This window comes from Diabrotica virgifera, chromosome 4 (genome assembly GCF_917563875.1).
Source record: "Diabrotica virgifera virgifera chromosome 4, PGI_DIABVI_V3a".
In the NCBI taxonomy this organism is placed as follows: Eukaryota; Metazoa; Arthropoda; class Insecta; order Coleoptera; family Chrysomelidae; genus Diabrotica; species Diabrotica virgifera.
Window position 1 is genome coordinate 39,394,203 of NC_065446.1, and position 14,255 is coordinate 39,408,457.

The following is a 14,255-nucleotide window of genomic DNA, read 5'->3' on the forward strand; positions in this document are numbered from 1 at the left end:
AAGTTATGATATTGTGGCATATATGGTATACTAGTGACGTCATCCATCTGGGCGTGACGACGTAATCGATGATTTTTTTTAAATGAGATGTGCTAGCTCAAATGAGGGTCATGTGCTAGCTCATTTGAAAGGTTCTTGAATTCTCTACTCAGTAATATAAACATTTACATCATTATTTATACAGGGTGTCCAAAAAAAGTTTTTAATTAAAATATTAAAAAAAAAGAAGAATGTATGTATGTAATTTATTTGATTCAAAATATTTTACTGTTATCCGAAAACTAAAAAATGTTTAATTCACAAATAAACATTGCTTTTCGATTAAATTCAATGTTCAAGCCAGCTCCCGTCAGCCACCTGTCTCTTGGAAGTTTAAACATTTAATTTAAGCGAAAAGCAATATTTATTTGTGAAATAAACTTTGTTTTCTGATTTGTGAAAGCAGTAAAATGTATTTTGAATTAAATAAATTACATATATTCTTCTTTTTTGTCAAATAATTTAATTTAATAAAAAATTTTTGGACACCCTGTACAAATAATTATGTAAATGTTTATATTACTGAATAGAGAATTGAAGAACCTATCAAATGAGCTAGCACACAAATACCGAAATTTATTCCTTTCATTTGCACCATACTGCATACACATGCAACGGTGGAAAATAGTGTCGTGCACGCTGGATTAGCAATTAAAAAACAAAGACGTTTTGAATATTGTATTGCAAAAAACTCTTCGGGATTTCATCAATCGATGTTTAAAGAATATCTACCTACCTTGGCAACTTTCAAATTTTCAGTTTTTCACATAGTTTTTGAGGCTTAAAAATGGCCGATTTCGCAATATTTCAATTTTTATTCGCTTATATGTCAAAAACTATCAACTTTAGAGAAAAGTGACTAAAGACCTTTTCTGTTTGGAATGATCCAAAAAACCTAAAAAAAACTTAGGTTTAAAAACTTTTGGCCCAAAAATTCTTGAATTAATTTTAAATCAAAGACATCACACAATTTTTGCGGAAGTGGATTATACAGCAAAACAAATTAATATTCAATGTAAATAAATAAAAACTTTAGAAATAGAAAACAATAATTAAGTTATAATCTTACGTTAAAGTACATAATAAAAACAGTAAATATAATGAAACAAATACTTATAGTCAAGATTACAAACAAATATGAAGTGTCATCAACGCAACTGTCAAATAAATGTTACCAATTTATGCCAAAATATCACCTTCGTTCGATTATTATAGTTACAGTGTATTACGAACAAATGTGCTTTATAAAAACGCTTTATAATCCATTTATACAAACTAAATTAAACATATTATAGTGTATTTCTTAAAGTTAACATTAATAGAAATCTTTAAATATTATTTCTACGTGTATATAATAAAATATGTCTAGTGGCTGTAATGCCAGTGTACTCGGCAAAGTGATTCTAAAAAGGAACACACCTACCGCCTAAATATTTCGTGTTGGTATCATGTGACGTCACGGGCTATGACGCGGATGACGTGCAACGGTAAGTAAATTAGATGGAGTATAAGATTGTGCAAAAAATCCGAATCGGAATATTTTTCCTAGCGGATGCGCAGTGGCTTTCTGGACTAAATCGCGCCGAAAAAAGAATGTACTTCAAAAAGTACATAATATACTCCTTGAAGTATATGACAATAGCTATTTCCACCTACCTCTACCAAAAGTATACTTTTCCGGACCTGATTGTAGCAAAGTGAAATTTGTACTTTTGTGTGAGCAAAGTTGTACTTTTCCTCCCTAGGGAGGAAAAGTAAAAGTAACGTCATGGTATTTCATTCATGAAATATAACTTATTGACGCCCTGTACAATATCTATTTTCTATTACGTAGGTATCTATACATTTTAACGTTTATTTAAAAACACTGTATTTTGCAGAATGGTAAAAAACAGTAAATTGTTATTTTGATTTAACAATGTTTACATTAATAATTTGACTTATATTTGACAGTTGACAGTTATATTGTACCTACTTGTTATTTTTAGTTCTAATAAATTTTGTTGGTTAGTTACATAAATAAATTAAGTAAAAATGAAAAAATGACTTGTTATTTTAGGAAGGTGGAAAAACCATATGTATAACATGGGAGTAAAGTGCCTTTTCCTCCCTTGAATGATTACTACCAGTAAACTTCAAATAGCTATTTGTATAACAAGGGAGGAGAGTGCTACTTTTCCTCCCGAGAATGAAGTTTACTGCCCGACGCGTAGCGGAGGGCAGTAATCATTCAAGGGGGGAAAAGGCACTTTACTCCCATGTTATACATATGGTTTTTCCACCTTCCTCAAATTAATAACAAGTCATTTTTTCATTTTTACTTTATTTATGTAACTAACCAACAAAATTTATTAAAACTAAAACTAACAAGTAGGTACAATATAACTGCCAACTGTCAAATATAAGTCAAATTATTAATGTAAATATTGTTAAATCAAAATAACAATTTACTGTTTTTTACCATTCTGCAAAATATAGGGTGTGTTATAAATAAACGTTAAAATGTATAGATACTTACGTACTAGAAAATAGATATTGTACAGGGCGTCAATAAGTTGTTGAATGAAATACCATGACGTCACTTTTACTTTTCCTCCCTAGGGAGGAAAAGTACAACTTTGCTCCCTACAATCAGGTCCGGAAAAGTATACTTTCGGTAGAGGTAGGTGGAAAAATGTATACTGGGCGGAGATGCGCTAAAGGAGTCGCAGAAAGCAAAAAACCATAACAGATTTCCTTACGAACATGTGCCAGTCACGGGACACTTGCATAAAATAAGACTATTCCATGAAGACTTAAGCTGCAAACTCTGTAGCAGAGAACCTGAAACAGTTAACCACAAAGGCAAAGTTTTTAACCTAATAGAAACATTAATGATATTGAAAAATATTAAAAATATTACTCAAAAATTTTTAATTGAAAACTTATTGGTCCATTTCCCTGGTAACACCTCCATGGCTTCTAAAAATTGCAAGCCAGATGGATGCTGAAGCGAAGAAGACAAGAGGGAATTCAAAAACTTAAGATACAATTCACGACCCCGTTTGTTCAGCTGGTAAATTCCAACGGAAAATGGACCTAGTTACTCAAAGGAGTAAAGACTAATATAAAAATAAAATAAAATATCCATTTTTATTTAGTTGTAATGCGAAGGCAAAACCGTCAATTTTTCACTTAGAACAGGGAGCGCAGACCAGCACTCTAAATCGACGATTTTCGACTCTTTTTGGAGTCATCATCAGAGAAGCGTAGGCCTGCTGCTCTCTGCCCGAAATCGAAAATTGTCGATTTATAGTGTTGGTTTGCGCTCCCTGTTCTAAGTGAAAAATAAGACGGTTTATAAAAATGGAATTTTTATTTTATTTTTATATTAGTCTTTACTCCTTTGAGTAACTAGGTCCATTTTCCGTTGGAATTTATCAACTGAACAGACGGTGTCGTGAATTGTAAGTTTTGGAATTCCCTCTTGTCTTCTTCGCTTCAGCATCCATCTGGCTTGCAATTTTTAGAAGCCATGGAGGTGTTACCAGGGAAATGGACCAATAAGTTTTCAATTAAAAATCTTTTAGTAATATTTTTAATATATTTTAATATTATTATAGACCAGAGCGATTCAGATTTCAGATTTTGATGTGGATGTGAGAGGTGGCATTCGAGTTTTTGCAGATAAGTTAGGTGACAACTTCAACAAATGACGCTAGTCACCTATCAGTTGCAATGCGCGGAGAAGCTTTCGTGATTTTGCCACTTCGGGCAGAGAGCAGCAGGCCTACGCCTCTCTGATGATGACTCCAAAAAGAGTCGAAAATCGTCGATTTAGAGTGCTGGTCTGCGCTCCCTGTTCTAAGTCAAAAATAAGACGGTTTTGCCTTCGCATTGCAACTGAATAAAAATGGAATTTTTACTTTAGTTAACCACAACTTGCATGAATGAGAGTCCCTAGCCCTAGACCATAGGGGGTACACACTTTGTAGAGACTACCAAGTGACTCCAAAAACATTTGAAGTTTTTACAAGCTTATTGTTTAAAACGGATGGCGTCTGAAAAAAAAATACGAAAAGTTTCTGACAATCCGCTATATAAATTAAAAGTAACAGTAAGTAAAGACACTGAGGACGTCCATTTTACGAAAATTATTGCAAATATTTTTTGTTGATCCAGTTTAAAAAATACGCCTTTGCATATAAGTATAAGAATCACTGCCACCACTGAATCTAGTCTGACGTAAACGGGAACATATCCATTACTATATGAAAGGATCAACCGTCGAAGGTGCAGTATCCATGAAACTCTTCCATATCCTTCGTTTCGGATATTACGTTACGATAGCTACTGTTGTATTCCGAGACACTGCATTTGGTTACTACATTTTCGAAATTTCAGAAGTCCACGAAGAGAATTTCATGTTCATTTGTAAATTCCTGCGGTACACTATGTGTTCAAGATTTTGCAAGGAAATTGGGTTAAATGTTTAACTGTATATAATGTAACGTTATACACGTCATGTGTTTGTTAGGCCGCACCTACAGTGGATCGGTTTTTGTCCGATCAGATCAGATCCGACGTCGGAATAAAAAATAAACCCATAGTATTAAATGGGGGTGCCTACATTGGATCCGTTTTTCTCCGATCCGATCAGATCAGATCAGATCCGACGTCGCCCGACGTCGGAATAAAAAATAAACCCATAGTATTAAATGGTGGTGCCTACATTGGATCCGTTTTTCTCCGATCCGATCAGATCAGATCAGATCCGATATCGGCCGACGTCGGGAGTAGCTTCTCCCCTATGCTCATCGAGAAGTGTTTGGTTTCATTCCGGTTTTTGCATATACGCTGTGAGCTCGTACGTAGAGGGGATATTTAGAAATTCGCGAGCGCCAGTATTGGCAAGTCTGTAAACGTTTACCCGAAATTTGACATAAATGTCAAAGTGATTAATTTAAAATTAAAATTAAAAACATTAATTATAAAAAATATTAGTTGGTCAAAGCTGTGGTATATATTTTTACCTTAAATATACTTACGTTTTAAATATTGAATTTACGTTTTTTTAATGTTGTGTAATATGTAATATCTATTAATCTTAGCGCCATCTACACGATAATTGTGAAAGTATCCGAAGTAAGAAATTAATATTTCATCAATAGAACGTCAAAATGATTAGCAAAATCTTAAAAAAATCTATTACAATTTAATTACTTTTAGCGTTGTAAATATTAATCGATAACAATTAAATAATAAATTTAAAAATTACCGGTGAAAGTTGAATTAGTAATCCGCCAGGAGCGACACCAGCGAAGCTCAGAGCGTATAAGTAAAATTTTAATTGAATTTTTTGTTTTCTATTAACTATTTTCTGTAACTATTTCATGAAATAAATCAACAATAAATAGCTTCCAAATCTTAATATTTAATTTTGTAATATGTATCTCTACAAGATAGATATTTTATAATGTTGTCTTGAACATAATGGTTACAAAATCTCTTTATTTACACACGTATAAAATTTAATACCGCTAGCACAGAATAGGAAACAATTATTGTTTCCTAGTCTGTCCCTCTAGGTAAATAGTTTTATTGGTATGGTCAATTTCACTTTGGTTATAAAATTCTAACGGGTACTACGTGTCTCAACAACAGCCAACACATTAACACATCTTCATTGGTCGGTGGTCGGAAGTTAACGGAACCAATGTAGGCACCCTTGCCGGAAAATCGGTCTATATCGGATCTGATCTGATCGGAGAAATACGGATCCAATGTAGGTGCCGCCTATCGGATCGGATCGGATCTGATCTGATCGGAGAAAAACGGATCCAATGTAGGTGCGGCCTTATTTGTCTTTAAATAATTATATTATTCCAATTTCTGTTGAAATTATTTAAACTTGAATCTTCGGTCAACCTTCTATTTACTAAAATATTCTGTCTAATTATTATTCTTCAATATATGTAGCAAATATAAAAAAAATTGAATGGAACAAATTTAGTCATATTAAGTGCGCGTGATAAATGTAAAATAAATTGTACAAATTAATAATAATGTAAAAATGTAAAAGCATATTATACAGTGCGTCCATAAAGTAATGCATAAATTCATTATTTAGTAAACCGGCGACTTTAAAGAAAAATCCCAAAACAGGTCGATTTTTATTTTTAATTTCCGATTTTTTGGCATATATATCATAGTAGTGACGTCATCCATCTGGGCGTGATGACGTAATCGATGATTTTTTTAACGAGAATAGGGGTCATGTGATAGCTCATTGGAAAGGGTATCCAATTCTCTATTCACTAATGTAAACATTAACATAATTATCTATACAGGGTGTTCAAAAAAATTTTTTTAATTAAAATAATTGAGACAAAAAGAAGAATGTATGTAATTTATTTAATTCAAAATGCGTTTTCCTACTGTCAGTAAACAGAAAAAAAATTATTTGACAAATAAACATTGATTTTCGCTTGAACGAAATGTTCAAACTGGCAAGAGGCAGGTGGGTGGCAGCTTTAACATTGAATTTAGGCGAAATAGTTTTTAGGCGAAAAACAATATTTATTTGTCAAATAAACATTTTTTTCCTGTTTTCTGACAACATTAAAACGTATTTTGAATTAGATAAATTACATACATTCTTTTTTTTGTCTCAATTATTTTAATTAAAAAATGGTTTTTTTAACACCTTGTATAAATAATTATGTTAATGTTTATATTAGGGAATAGAGAATTGAATACCCTTTCAAATGAGCTATCACATGACCCCTATTCTCATTTAAAAAAATCAACTATTACGTCATCACGTCCAGATGGATGACGTCACTAGTATGATGCATATGCCAAAAAATCGGAAATTAAAAATAAAAATCGACCTGTTTCGGGATTTTTCTTTAAAGTCGCCGGTTTACGAAATAATGAATTTATGCGTTACTTTATGGACGTACTGTATATAAATTATTATAATATGCTTTTAGTATGTATATATTTTAGTGTGTAAATAAATCAAAAATAAAGACTAATTAATTAAGTGTTTTCAATTAGTATAGGTGTTAAAATAAAATAAAGTTACAATACCACAATAGTTATTTATGTACCAAGTCAGTAAAGTTACTCTTTATCGAACGAGTCTTGATACTACGAGAAGAGCAAGCGTAGCGAGTGAGGCGAGTAACAGGCGAGTTCGATAAAGAGCTACGTTTTACTGACGTGGTGCATACAAAACTTTATCGCCAACATAATTTGATTGGAAGTCAACTTGGAATTTGAATTCCGATGATACGCACCTTAAAGTTGACTACGTAAGAGTTTGGGCTCTGTAATAATTTAAAAATAATATAAAATTTATGAAATAAATTGAATAAAAACCTGTCGTTTATTTAACTTCTTTAAAATCTCATTATAACACTACACAATTTTTTAAATTTTATTATCTTCATTATTTCATAAAATTAATCATCTTTAATTTTAATAATCCCTGAATAAAAAACTGGAGAATGAAAAGCTTGACAGCATGGATAATGCCAAAATATATTTTATCTACAATTTCACTTTCTACAAAAATTTGATATTGGTTTTAACACTTACATACTTGCAATTTACAATTTAAGAACCTTTTAAATTTTAGACGTCATAATAATTTCATGACAGTGATGACAGATAAATTTTGCAATATGGCCGCTTTCGATTTTTAATCGATAGTTATCAATATTGAATAATTACTAAATCGGTAAAGTTTTATTTTATATGAATATATTTACAAAATACTACAGAATTTCACTTTTTGACATAAATTTAATCGTTAATAACGCAAATTGTGTACAATATTTTTAATACTTAATTAAAGTAAATAAATTTTAAGTTCACTCAAATACTCGCCATTCGATTACTGCCATCGACCACTTACATTCAATCTGGCTTAATTTGATTAATCGCGGCAGGTAAAGTAAAATTCTTCTTTCAGTACAATAAAGTGTTACTTAACTGCCGCAAATGAGGCAAATGAGTACAATAATGAATGACTTTAGTGACGGTTGGCGATAAAATATATGGTTATAAAATGGATCCAGTTTATATTGGATTTTATGGCCGACTAAATACAGACGTACATTTCAACACATTTCGCCAACAACTATTTCGTAATAACTGTAAACAAAACATATACCCAAATAAATCACTATTATTATGATTATTACTAGATTATTCCCGGTATAAAAGCGCAGTGGAACATAAAATTTACATTTGATGGGTGTTACAGGCTTGCCAACAGAACGTGCACAAGCAGAAAATGCACTTTACCCACTATTTCCATCCCTCATTGGTTATGCAATTAAAGCGGGGACGTGCCATTGAGACCGAAAGCGAAAATATCTGCGTCATATGTGTCGATTTATTATTGGAAGAATCATCTGGGGCTTGGAACAAAAATGAACAATTTATTTCTAGGTCGTACGGTTCATTTTAGTGTGATAATTTTTTGAAATTGGATTTTTTATTTTATTTCTCTGGAGACATGACACGAGAACGGAGAATAAAGCTTAATACGATAGACGCCCTTGTGCTACCAAATACATGTGTGTTGTACTTTTAAAATATACACTGCAACGAATAGATAAGGTGTTGTAGACAAGATTTTGATGGAAAGGAAAGATTCAATTTTTGTTAAAATCGTAAGTTCCAAGAAAAGGGGAATATAAATAGAAAATGAGAATATTTGGCAAAAACTCGCAATGTGAATGTGAATACAAAAGAAAAATAAATACATGAAAAGGTAGAAGGCAACCACATATTAGTGATGTTGAAAAAGTATAGTCCGTCCGCTAGAACTTTTCCCATGCGGTACGATTCATTTTCAATCAAATTAAGTCAAAACAAAAAGTGAAACGTACGCCGATGTGTGTAGTATAGTATACAGTATTATACAAAATGTATATACACAACGACGTCGTTTCAATTTATGTTTTGACTTAATTTGATTGAAAATGAATCGTACCGCATGGGAAAAGTTATAGCGGACGAACTATATCTATTCGTTACAAAGTACTCGTTACTTACGAATACCGAAAGTAACGATTACTATACAGAGAAGCACGTCGTTACTTTGATTACTCTGATGACTTCGTACCAATCGCATTAAAGCGAATATATTGTATCTACAATCGGTTGATATCGGAATGGGACCGGTATTCCACGAGTGTTCGGTATCAGTACAGTTAACTAAAATTGTATCTATGAAGGGCGAAGGCTATGATGAGTTTTACAGGGAGCTAAGAAGTAGCTGAAACAGTGTTGCCAATCGCATTTCTCTAGATTATCCGATGATCGCTCGAAAAATATCCGATTTGCCACGAAAAGGTACGCTAGGTCAAAAATTATTCTGTTATTAAAGTCAATGTTGCCAATGTCATTCCTTTACTCCCCTTAACAACCATCAAATAACAAAATCCGTTGTTCGTACGCCAATCAGTTGATTGTAATCAATTATCATTATGATAATTAACATAAATAATTGATTGATTAATTGTTAATTATCAATTAACGTATCAATTATTAACATAATTGATTAATTAATTAATTAATCTCATAATTGTAATCAATTATGTTTTCAGCAACCCAATCAAAGTTGACATTGACAGTAATTAAATATTTGATAATGATCAGTTGATTCCATTTCTGATTAGCTTTCGAACAACCGGCCCTTTAATCTACTGGATTCTCTGTTTCACAGTTTAAAAATTTTCGTTTATAGATGAAAATTTCCTATCCTAGCTGATTACCTAATTCATGTATGTAATAGCTATTTGTATAACAAGGGAGGGCTACTTTTCCTCCCGAGAATGAAGTTTTTACTTAGTAATCATTCAAGGGAGGAAAAGACACTTTACTCCCATGTTAGACATATGGTTTTTCCACCTTCGTCAAATTAATAACAAGTAATTTTTCATTTTTACTTAATTTATTTATGTAACTAACCAACAAAATTTATTAAAACTAAAACTTAACAAGTAGTTACAATATAACTGTCAACTGTCAAATATAAGTCAAATTATTAATGTAAACATTGTTAAATCAAAATAACAATTTACTGTTTTTACCATTCTGCAAAATACAGGGTGTTTCAGAAATAAACGTTAAAATGTATAGATACTTACGTAATAGAAAATAGATATTGGTCAATAAGTTAAATTTCATGAATGAAATACCATGACGTCACTTTTACTTTTCCTCCCTAGGGAGCAAAAGTACAACTTTGCAACTTTTAAAATCAGGTCCGGAAAAGTATACTTTCGGTAGAGATAGGTGGAAAATACTATTTACTTACTATTATTATATTATTCGTATTTTGTATTATCGTAAGTGTTAAATTCTAAATAAATAAATAAATCTAAATATTTCATTATTTGGATCGTTATTTTTATTATAATTATTAATTAAAAAAAACACTTTTAAAGATTATTTTATTAAAACGTAATAACTACCTAAAACTAGGTACTAGAAAAATAAATAATAAATAAATCAATACCTACTGTTTAACCTGGCGGTTACGACCGGTCAAAAAAACAGGTTGTTCCAAAAACCGGTGTTGGGTTTTTATAGACGTAGCCTATGTACAATAGGTTCCAGTCAGCTTAAAATTTCTCATTTACGAGCGTGGGGCGAAAAAATTTTCTATTTTTCTCTGAATTCAGTATTTTTCCACTTATCCGGGTTTTCACCGGTTGTTACTTTAAAAAGAGAAAACCGGTTATAAACGGGACAAAAAACAACCGGAAAAACCGATTATATCAGAGAAAAAACCGGTTTTAGGTTATAACCGGTAGGTTTTCCCATCCCTAGACTGCACTACATAAAATGAAAATAAAACTAAATCGTGCGTGAATTAGCTTTAAAGACTAAAAACTAAAAATTCATAAATAACATCGGACGGCAGACGGTTTTTGAAATTTGAATTGGATTAGTATGCCTTAAGTGGACGCACTTGTGCATTTAAATTCTAAACAAAAGAATTGGCACATGTCCCTTTTGTCAAAAGATGAAAAGTATCGGATGTCACTAACATTCATCCGGTATAAAAATTTGGGTGGAACCAAAATTAATGTGTTGTTGGTGTTGGGAATATATGGATGAGAAAATTTTAGTATAAAAATATACGCAAATATCCGATTTATTTAAAGATACGAAAGAAGATACGACAACTCTCAAAAAGGTACGCAAATCGGATAATTATCCGCAGATTGGCAACACTGAGCTGAAACAGAGAGAGGTATATCATTTAACAAGCATGCACCCAGAAACAGATGTCTATACCAGGGCTTCCCAAACTTATTCGTACTGTGACTTTGCTATTTTTTTGCGACGCCCCTCAACCAAACCCTCAATAATACTTACAAATTTTAGTACTAGCCTAGTAACAGGTTATAGTTATAACAAAAACACTATTTGAACATTTATAAATTTGATTAGAAATTAAGAAATTTTTATAAGAAATTAAAAATTAGAAATTTATTATATTATAGGCACAAAAATAAAAAGGGATATTTATTTATGTAACTGGTTGGTTAATGTGAGGGATGTGCTTGCTTTTTTGAGCACAGCTTATGAAACCGGGGATTCAGTTTGGAAATTGCCACTCTCATTTCTTTTTCTACGTTTATGTTTGACCTGTACTTGTTTTTAATTACTACTGCAACTGCAGAAAAGCCCGTTTCGCATAGGTACGAAGTCGCAAATGGTAATAAAACCTTTAATGCAGAAGTACTGATGGCAGTGCCGGTTTATGCACTGGGCGCTTGGGGCGGGCGCCCAGGGGCCCGGGCCCCGGAGGGGCCTGTAGGGACCCTTCCTTTTATTAATAAAAAAGTAAAGTCCGCTAAATAATCTACATATTTTCCAAAATAGAAAAAATGGCGACGAAATACCTGCGATTTCAAAATGGTCTGATTTTAAGACTGATGACTTTATAAAAACTATGAACTTTTAAACCAAATAGTGATTCCTTAGAAAATTGTAAAAAAATGCATCAAGATGGAGACAAAGCTTATTGTAGAAGATTAAATGGAAGCAACTTTTATATAGGAAAACTCAATGGAGGCAAATAAAAGAGAGATTGGTTAATATACGACGCAAGTGCTAAAGCTGTATATTGTTACCCGTGCAAATTATTTTCAATTGAAAAAATATTTTAACTGATTTTAGATGGACCCACTGGAAACATTTGAATAGTTTTCTCAAATATCACGAAGAAAGTAAATGTCATCTGAACTCTATGGTTACATTAATAACAAGATCATCAATAATTGGAGTTATAGACGCTGCCTTGAAAGAGCAAGTAGAACGCGAAGCTGACTATTGGATATACGTCCTAAGAAGAGTTGTTGTCACTGCTAAATTACTTGCTTCTTAAGGACTAGCTTTTCGTTGATCCAATGACGATTTAACGAGTCGTCATAAAGGAAATTGTGTATTAGGCTAAATTTGACTACTTCTTAGATGAACATTTACAACGGAATGAAAATAAATGAAAAGGTTCAGTTAGCTATGTGTCTCACCAAATTTGCAATGAGTTCTTGGAAGTAATAAAATCAAAACTTGTAGAAACTTTTGACGCTGTAAATGCTTTAGTTAAAAACTAGGGATCCATCAAACCTATGTTTTCCAGTTAAGCAATAGCAGAGACGAAAAATTAGCAATTAAAATGAAGCCAAGATATTACAGAATAAAATGGATACCTTGGAGATAGCTCCATGGACAGTGATTTGGACAAAAACTTTGGAACGAGTTAATACAACAAGCAAAACTGAACGTGAAGAAAATGTGGACTTGTGTCAATTGGAGTAGAATTAATGACACCTATTTTGAGATTTGTTGGAGACGTAAGAAATATGTTAAGCGAAATTGAATAGAAGCCAAAAATATATTTTACGAAGACGACGATATCTCAAACATATTCTCTACAACTGACCTTCAAAGAACAAAGAAGGGAAAAACATTTTTTGATGAAGCAGGTGAAAGTGAAACAATTAAAGGCCAGTTATAGGCCACAATATTACTCAAGATTCAAGATCTTTTAAAGAGAATTATTTTTCATCTTCTTTTTGTATAGACATGGCTGCCTGTTTTTTCAATGTGCCTCTAGTAGTTGTCGTTCCATTGTTTTCGTGGTCTTCCCACGATCGACTTCCTATTGGGGAACCGTCTCTCGCTGTCCTTGCTACTATATTTCTTGTCATTCGGCTTATGTGGTCATTCCATTCTATTCTTCTGTTTCTTACACAGTTATTAATGTTGTCCACCTTGCATCTCCGTCATATATCTGTACTTCTAGCTCTGTCCCATAGAGTCTTACCATCGATTTTTCGGAGGGTTTTCATCTCGGCTGTTTCGCCTGTTACATGTGTCGCCTCGGCTGTTACATGTGTTTTCTTGTTAAAAAACTGACAACGAATAGAAATTAAGGGGCCCCTAAATAGTCGGCGCCCAGGGCCCGAAGTTAGGTTAAACCGGCACTGACTGATGGCATGATATTCATGAGAAACTGAGCTCCAAAAGCTTTAGGCTAGAATCACAGGACAATTCTGTCAGTTGATCTTCTTCCTCTGTTGAAAGTGTCGATTGTGTGAATGACTGGAAGGGGTTTCTGAAAATATATCTCAAAATGTTCGCTTAATGATGACATGTGTTGCGTAAACATATTTTTTAAAGAGGGATCGAGGATTTCTATCGATTTTTCTTGTAGACCTTGTAAATCAGGGAAACAGTCAATTTCTTGATATTCTAATTTTCTCTTCCATAAGAGCAACTTCTTCTGAACCCCAGTAATTTTATCTGCCAATTGCAGGATAGGAGTATTGTTTCTCTGCAAAGACTTATTAAGATTATTTAATGTCTTAAATATGTCCAGAAGTATGCTAATTTTATCATAAACTCTGAATTAAAAAAGTTTTGCGCAATATTATGCGATTCTGTATGTAGATACGTGTAAAATTTATTTCTTAATTCGTGTACATGTGCGAGTGCGTTGCCTTTGGACATTCAACGAGAATTGTATTAATAAATTAAAGGCATTTCTTCACAAACTTCTTGAAAAGTCTTGATTTCACGGGTCGTGTGTAGTTCACCACTTTAATAATGCTATCCATCGCAATACTTAATTCAGGTGTAATTTTTTTGCCTTTGCTGCTAAGGCCTCTCTATGTATGACAAATGTGTCCATTTTACAC